This window comes from Pistacia vera, unplaced genomic scaffold (assembly GCF_008641045.1).
Source record: "Pistacia vera cultivar Batoury unplaced genomic scaffold, PisVer_v2 Contig129, whole genome shotgun sequence".
Classification (NCBI taxonomy): Eukaryota; Viridiplantae; Streptophyta; class Magnoliopsida; order Sapindales; family Anacardiaceae; genus Pistacia; species Pistacia vera.
The window spans coordinates 658,441-667,570 of record NW_022195346.1 but is presented as its reverse complement, the minus strand read 5'-3'; positions in this window follow the sequence as shown (position 1 = coordinate 667,570).

Here is a 9,130-nt window from a genome sequence, read left to right as displayed (position 1 = left end):
AACATATCAAATAAATCAAGAAATATCAAATAGCTGCTGACTTCGTCGTTGGCTTGATTACGATAATTGCGGCAACAATAGAAAAACAAGCCGTAGCCCACCCACACATAACACAACTTGATAATTTGTGGTGGTTTATGGCTGAGTTTGTGGTTGTTTTGAGGTGGGTTTGGTGGTGGCATGGGGCTAAATTTGTGGGTTGCTTGGTGGACGCATAGGGCTTACTTTGTGGGTTGTTAGGTGGTAGCATAAGGCATTGAATTTGTGGTTGAGTTTGTGGGTGATTTTTTGGCTCGGTTTTTGGTGGGTTTGGTGGTGGTTTGTGGGCGAGTGTGTGGTGGTTGTTTGGCAGTGACGTGGGGTTGAATTTTTAGATTGTTTAGTGGCGACATGGGGCTGAATTTATGGGTTGTTTAGTGCCAACGGTATTTTAATGGTAAGGGCTTATTTAAGACTTTTGGAAAATTGTTGTGCCGCGTGAAACTTAGGTATTTCACCCTTGGGGTGTGATCCCACCTGGAGCTCGTCAAGCGCCCATCTTGTCTCGGTAGGACAGTATGTAACATCATCTTTTGATAGTACGAGTCATCTCAATGCACACATGAGGCTATGGTATGCCACACCACCCACATGTCTACCCTTGGGATGGTATACTTATCACTTGATAACCATACACAACCGGTAGTCTACCCTCGAGGTGTCATGATATGGTATCAAATAGAACCTTGCCCACAGTCTACTCTCGAAGGCGTAAAAAATCCCACACTAGCCAATAATCGCCTAGTGTAATTCTGCCTAAAGCTTGTCAAGGGCCTGTCAGTAGGATATTGTAATTGTTCAGTAGGACGGACCATCTCAATGCTGCGTGCATGAGGATAAGTATAAGAGTGCTAGCTAATGTCTGAAGGGGGACAAGTATTGTAAAAGGGTGGTTTCAAATCCAACCAAACATATCCTTATACACTTGCACGAATATTCAAACGCATCGCACTTCATGAATACCCTTATGCCGATGCATGTAATAACGTCTCATAATTCTCTTTTAAAGATGGCATGTAAATATGGGCACAAAGCTCGAAACTTCATGAAATTTATAATCATGCAAAATATCCGGTTACACCCAATATTTGTGCTTCATTTTTTAGTCCCAAACTTTTTGAATCTTTTCAACCACTAACCCTTTAAATCCTAACAGTTAACCCCCTATACTTTTAAACATTTCCAGTCAACCCCCATTTGCCCCTTTCAAAATAAAGGAGGGGAGTTTCCCTAAGGCACAAACCCAAAGAATGAAAAAGAGTTTACAAAAGAAATTGGGCCATATTATTAATAGGCCAACCCACCAAATAGTAAAAATCAATTCCCAACAATTAACTGGGCCTTATTAATAAGCTAAAAGGTAGCGCACCATATATAATAAATCCAACACCCAACAAATAATTGGGCCTTATTAAAAAGTTAAAAGGCTAGCCCACCATATATAATAAATCCAATACCCAACAAATAATTGGGCTTATTAATAAGCTAAAAGGCCAGCCCACCCTATATAATATAAACTCAAGTTAAAAGCCCATCAACTAATTTAACAACCAGCACTAACACAGTATGCTACCAATTTCTGAAATTTTTATATACAATAATACTATACTTACAAAAAAATCTTACAAAGATTTCCATACAAAGTGATGTGGCAAAAAATGAATGGAATGGTGAAACAAAAAGTCAAACTCATTAAATTCACTCATCCATTCATTTTTTACCACATCACTTTGTATGAAGATCTTTATAAAATTTCTTTGTAAGTATAGTATTACTCTTTTATATAATAATTTCATACTTCCTAATAACTCTTACTAACAGCTATACCGACTGATATGGAACCGGCGTGGCAGGTGCCACCACATCCGCAATGTCACTCAAATGCGTTCCCTCCAAAAACTGAAAAAAAAAAAAAAATTAATCTAACCTTAAAATAAATCTAAAAAATGGATTTTGAGATTTGATTTAATTTAGGGTTAAAAATGGAGATTTGTTTTGATTTAAAAATCTAAAGAGTTTCTTTTCAAAGATTGTTTGGGCTTCAATATTAACAAACACTAAATTGATCATTTTTCTATGCAAAATAAATAAATATCAAATATGGTAAACTTTTCAAAATTGTTTATCCTCAAAATTAATATCTTAAATGGATAGGTTAGTTATAAAATATTGTATGGGATATTTAGTAGCAAGATTAGTGAGTGAAAAGATGGTCAACAAGAGTAGACCAAATATTTCAGCCATTTGAAAAAGCACAAACGCATGTTGTTAGAAATATATACATATATAAATCCTACACCAATTACAACTTTCAAAAGCTGGTTACAACCCAACCATAAAAGCACTTTCTCCTACCAAACAAACCAGACAACATAAAAAGCCCATTTGCAATTTCCAAAAACCTTTTTTTTCTTCCTCACTCTTCGCATCCTAGTTCTGTGTTCATCTCCTTCACACAATTTTGGAGTTTTTCTTCACATATGTTTTTACCAACAAAATATTAAGTCAAAAAAGCTATAAAATTGTTGTAACATTCTTCTTCCTCTACTATGGCCTATGAAAGGAAGGTCTCTGTAAACCAAATCGTACCTGTAACAGTTTCTACTAAAACAATCTCTACTGTTATTGGTACGATTTGGTTTATTGAAACCGCTTCTCCATAATTTATGCACTTTGTGTTGGGGACCTTGTTTCCTCATCTCTCATCATCTTATTTTGTTACCATTCTAATAGAATCAAGGTCCAAGCTGTAGTAGTGTAGTGTTATTTCTTTTCTTTTTTTTTTTTAATATTGAGAGATCCTTTTATACAATTTTTTTTTTTTAATATTGTGAAATTTGTTTATACAGAGAAATAGGATGCGAAGAGTGAGGAAGAAAAAAAAGGGTGGAGATGTGTTAAGAAGCGTAGGATGAGACACGTGAAGAAATGGGTAAATGGGTACAAAAAGTATAGTGAATTTCCATGAAGACAACATGACGTGGCATGTTGTGATTGCAAAAATGGAGGGTATAGATGAACTTTGAGAACCGTCCTACATTGTGCCAATAACCTTTAAAACTGAGTAGTTTGAATGAATATGACTGAAATTGCGAATGGGCTTTTTCTAGTGTCTAGTTCATTTGGCATGAGAAAGAGCTTTTATAGTTAGGTTGTAACCAGCTTTTGAAAGTTGTAATTGGTATATTTCTAACAACATGCGCTTGTGCTTTTTCAAAAGGCTGAAATATTTGGTTTACTTCTTCTGTAAGATCTGACCATTAATGGTGATAGAATCAAGCTTTTTTTTTTTTTTTTCAGTTAAACAATAATATAACTTAAATTCCTATAAGTTGAACTTCACATCTAGAGGTATTTTTGGTTGGTTTTTTAATTTATTTTTTTAACTGTAAAACTGAAAAGCACTTCCCTCAAAATATGATTCAAGACTCAAAGCATGAGTGGATCTTCTAGGTTAATTTCACAGTTGCTTGTTGAACCAGTTTCTCTATTTTCCAAACAAACCTCAACCCATTAACCTCTAAAAATAAGCCAACTCAACAATACAAGTCCTTTGCCTGTCAAAACTGTAGATGTTTCAAATTTTCAGAAATATTATATCTGCTCAAAGCACAAGAAATAACCCACGTTATAATTTCAGTGGTGTAATAAAAGAATAAACAACATGTTCCCACCCAAGGTTTAGCGAAATGACAAGTTCCCACCCTGCTTTCATAAATTCCATATTACCACCCTTAAATTAATAGTTTATGTTTCATTTAACGGTCAAAGGGTAAAGTAGTAATTTATATTACATTAAATCTGAAAAGATTGAAATGAAAATGAAAATAACACTCCATATTTCAAAGGGTTTGGGTGAGGAATTTTGTCAAACAAGTGGTGGGCGAGTTGGTTGTGGGAAGGTTAGAACTGATGGGGAGTCGTCGGTGACCAGATAATTACACACAACAGTAATCAAATATCAACAACAATCAGTAGGGAGCTATAATCAATGGAGAAAAGGCAGCGAGCTGCACCAAGTCAGTGCAAAATCTGGGTCGTCATTCCAAACTCTTAGTTATCCTTTGACTGTGCATGTGTATTGTTATTGCTCGCATGAATTAACTTTTCAGATTGTTCATCTTCGGTGGCCCAAAGCGACATCCAAAAGGTGAAGGGGTTCAAATGAAACCAAACCAAAACAACAAAAAACACTTGAGGAAGAAGATAAAGGAAAACCAAAAGGTCACCACTGTTTGGTGCCAAATTCTTTTTAGTTAGTTGAAGTAAAAAGGTTTGCAATAAATATAGTGCAGGTCATTCTACAATTGAATATTTCGATTGGGTAGAGGCTCTTCACTTCACTTATTACATGTTACCTAACCCATTGGTCATTTTAATGCTTTATTAATAAACAAGAGGAAATAAGTGGTTCTAAATATTTTCAGATCTTTATAACTGTTCAAATGTCATTATGTTATTGAAGATTTTATTAACTTGGTTGGATGGTGATAATGGCTGGGTGGCGATGGTGCAATGGCTAAGGGCGGCAGTGGCAGTAGCTGGGTTTTTGGTGATGGGGTGATGTAAATTGATCTTTTTCTATGCAAATAAATAAATATCAAATATGGTAAACTTTTCAAATAGGAAGATATCCCACTACGGATTTTTCTCATCAAAATTGTTTAACTTCAAAATTAATATCTTAAATGGATAGGTTAGTTATAAAAATTGTATGGGATATTTAGTAGCAAGATTAGTGAGTGAAAAGACGGTCAACAGGAGTACCAAATTTCAGCCATTTGAAAAAGCACAAACGCATGTTGTTAGAAATATACAGATATAAATCCTACACCAATTACAACTTTCAAAAGCTGGTCACAATCCAAACATAAAAGCACTTTCTCCTACCAAACAACAGACAACAGAAAAAGGCCATTCGCATTTCCAAAACCCTTTTGTGGCTGAATGAAGAAGACTAGAAATTGCGAACAGGCTTTTTAGAGTCTGGTTCGTGTTGGTAGGAGAAAGAGCTTTATGGTTGGGTGTAACCAACTTGAAAGTGTAATTGGTATATTTAACAACATGCGTTTGTGCTTTTTCAAAGGGCTAAAAATTTGGTCTACTTCTTCTGTAAGATCTAACCATTAATGGTGATAGAATCAAGCTTCTTTTTTTTTTTTTTTTTTTCAGTTAAACAATAATATAACTTAAATTCCTATAAGTTGAACTTCACATCTAGAGGTATTTTTGGTTGGTTTTTTAATTTATTTTTTTAACTGTAAAACTGAAAAGCACTTCCCTCAAAATATGATTCAAGACTCAAAGCATGAGTGGATCTTCTAGGTTAATTTCACAGTTGCTTGTTGAACCAGTTTCTCTATTTTCCAAACAAACCTCAACCCATTAACCTCTAAAAATAAGCCAACTCAACAATACAAGTCCTTTGCCTGTCAAAACTGTAGATGTTTCAAATTTTCAGAAATATTATATCTGCTCAAAGCACAAGAAATAACCCACGTTATAATTTCAGTGGTGTAATAAAAGAATAAACAACATGTTCCCACCCAAGGTTTAGCGAAATGACAAGTTCCCACCCTGCTTTCATAAATTCCATATTACCACCCTTAAATTAATAGTTTATGTTTCATTTAACGGTCAAAGGGTAAAGTAGTAATTTATATTATATTAAATCTGAAAAGATTGAAATGAAAATGAAAATAACCCTCCATATTTCAAAGGGTTTGGGTGAGGAATTTTGTCAAACAAGTGGTGGGCGGGTTGGTTGTGGGAAGGTTAGAACTGATGGGGAGTCGTCGGTGACCAGATAATTACACACAACAGTAATCAAATATCAACAACAATCAGTAGGGAGCTATAATCAATGGAGAAAAGGCAGCGAGCTGCACCAAATCGGCACAAAATCTGGGTCGTCATTCCAAACTCTTAGTTATCCTTTGACTATTGCGTGCTTGTATTGTTATTGCTCGCATGAATTAACATTTCCAGATTGTTATCTTTCGGTGGCCCAAAGCGACATCCAAAAGGTGAAGGGGTTCAAATGAAACCAAACCAAACCAAAACAACAGAAATAGCTTGAGGAAGAAGAAGATATAGATGAACTTTGAGAACCGTCCTTTCAGTTACATTGTGCCAATAACCTTTAACTAAAACTGAGTAGTATGATAATTGGATGATTTAATTTTTTTAAAGTTTTGAGTGATTGGGGCGAAGAGCTGTATGATAATTGTGAGATTTTCATGAAATTGGGTTGTAAGTGTAGTATTACCTAGATTCCTACAAACTCAAAACTATGAGCCATTTAACATTTTGTCATCCCTACCTAGATTCATTTAGTAGTTTTCAACTTTTGATTACTCATTTATTTGTGTCCAATGTGACTCATAGATCCCCTAATCTCTAGGCAACACTTGAATTCAATCAATTTATTATAATTTATAATGTAATGTTATTATTAATTAAATTTATAATCATTTAATTAAGTAATGTACTAATGTAGTAAATTATTAATGTTTATAATGTAATGTTATAATTAATTAAGTAATCGTTTGTTTAGAATGTAACGTTATAATTAATTAAATTTCTAATAATGTAATTAAGTAATATACTAAACTATTAATGTAGTTGATTACTAATGTAATGTTATAAACTTATAATTAATTAAGTAATAATTTAACTAATGTAATGTTATAATTAATTAAATAATCATTTAACTAATAATGTACTAATGTTTATTAATTTATCATATATAATTAATTAATTACTAATTTACGATAAATATACTTGAAACTTGATAATTGAAGTAAATAACTAAACATTATTTAATCAACTATTTTATTCAAAAATAATTCTTTTAATAAAATTAAAACACTTTTAATTGGATCCTAATTCCAATTATACACTTAATTAATCAAAAATTTAATATTATAATATATTATAGTTTTTTATATGCAAAAATTTTAATATATATATATATTATTGTGGGTCGGATATTATTACTTAATGCCCCGAGGGTAGACTATGAGTCGAGTATGGTCATCTTGTAATGCTTTAGCCATCTCAAAGGTAAAATGTGGATGACACCACCCCGAGTTCAGATTGTGGGTGGCCTAGTTGGCTGTTTGTATTAAGGACCCGAGATACTAGTGTGGTGGTGGTGCTAGTGGTTGTATTAACTGAATGGATGGAATTGTGGACATCCAACGGATATAGGCTCAGCGGATATAGGCTAGGATGGAAATTGTGGACATCTAGCAGGAATAGGTTGGGATGGAAATTGTGGACATCCAACATGGTGCATAGGCTAGGATGGAAATTGTGGACATCTAGCTAGTATAGGCTAGGATGGAAATTGTGGACATCCAGTGGGAATAGGCTGGGTTGGAAATTGTGAACATCTAGTGAATATAGGTTGGGATGGAAATTGTGGACATTTAGCAGGTATAGGCTAGGGTGGAAATTGTGGAAGTTGTGGACGCCTAACAGGTATAGGCTTGAGTAAGAGTGGATTTCGTGTTAGGAGATACATACTCGACTTGAATGATGGTTGCTTTGGTTTATGTGATTTAATATGAAGGATCCATGACATTTGGAGATCTGGTACGAGGGTATGGATTACTTTGTCTAGCATGAGTTGGTACGATTTTACTAATGCTTCCTTATAAATGTGTCTAACTAACTAATGGAATTACACCTGCCACCTAGGATATGTTTAATAATGGTCCATTGCTGTTTCATGATAAGGGTGTGTACAATCTGGAGAGATTATTAGATAGTTTGTGCAAGTAGTGCAGATGGCTGCTCTGGAAGATATGTTATGGTTGCATCTGTTGGGAATACTCTTGAATCAAGATTTTTTTTTACCAAAGATGTTCGAGCTTTCCATGTTGAAGGTAGAGGAACAACCACTTCAAGAACAGTTCTTTCTCCTTTACCTAACAACAATAAGTATAATAGATTTTCTTTGTCCAGTATTTTGCCACCAGAAACTCTACAATGGTGGTATGAAAGCATGTGGACCTCTTATTGTCTTGACTGCCTATTCTTAGAGGGTTGTCAAAATTAATGGCAGCCTGTATAGAATAAATTATTTTATTGTATAGTTGGTTACATTAGTTAGATGCTGAGCTGTAAAGCAGTTAGTTTGTTAGATTAGTCACGTTTTAGTTAGCTACAGTTCCTTGTATATATATAGCAACTTTTACTTTACTCAATAACAGAATATTCAACTTTACCAAATACATTTTACTCTGTAAAGCTTGCATTACTCTGTTCATGGTATCAGAGGAATAGATCCTTCACGAAATCATTGATTTTCTGGTTTTGTGACATACTATTGCTTCTAGTTGACATGGAACCTAGTATAAGGAGCTCGGATTTTCAAAGTGAAGCAACAATGGAACCTGATTCAGTATGAACAGGAGAAAATATACGAAGCAGAGATCCTTTTTTTCTGCAAAACTCTGATCATCCAGGTATGATCCTTGTCTCAACTCCATTAATGGATAAGAACTACTTGTCTTGGAGTCGTTTGATGAAACTCGCATTAGGAGCCAAAGTGAAGTTAGGGTTTATTAATGGACAATGTAAGATACTGATGAAAGTTCTCCAGCATTTGATCAATGGAGGAGGGTAGATTGCATGGTTACTTCTTGGATTTTAAATTCAATTTCGTGAAAGATAGTTGAAGCTTTCCTGTATACAACCTCTGTAAAAGATTTGTGGAAGGAATTGGAAGAAAGGTTCGGTGAATGTAATGGACCTTTGTTATATCAAATCCAAGGGATATTAGTTCAATTAATCAGGGAAATATGCCACTAGTACAATACTACACAAAACTGAAGAAGTTATGGGATGAATTGACATGTTTGATGCCTATACCATAGTGAAGTTGTGGAGCAGCTAAATCGATGGCAGAAATAACTTCTTTTAATCGTTTGATGCAATTCCTTATGGGATTAAATGATAGCTTTGATCATGTTCGAAATCAAATTCTGGTCATGGATCCCTTACGCACTATTAACAAGGTATACTCAATGATCTTGCAAGTTGAAAAATAGAGAGAGGTACATGTAGCATTTGCAAATAATCT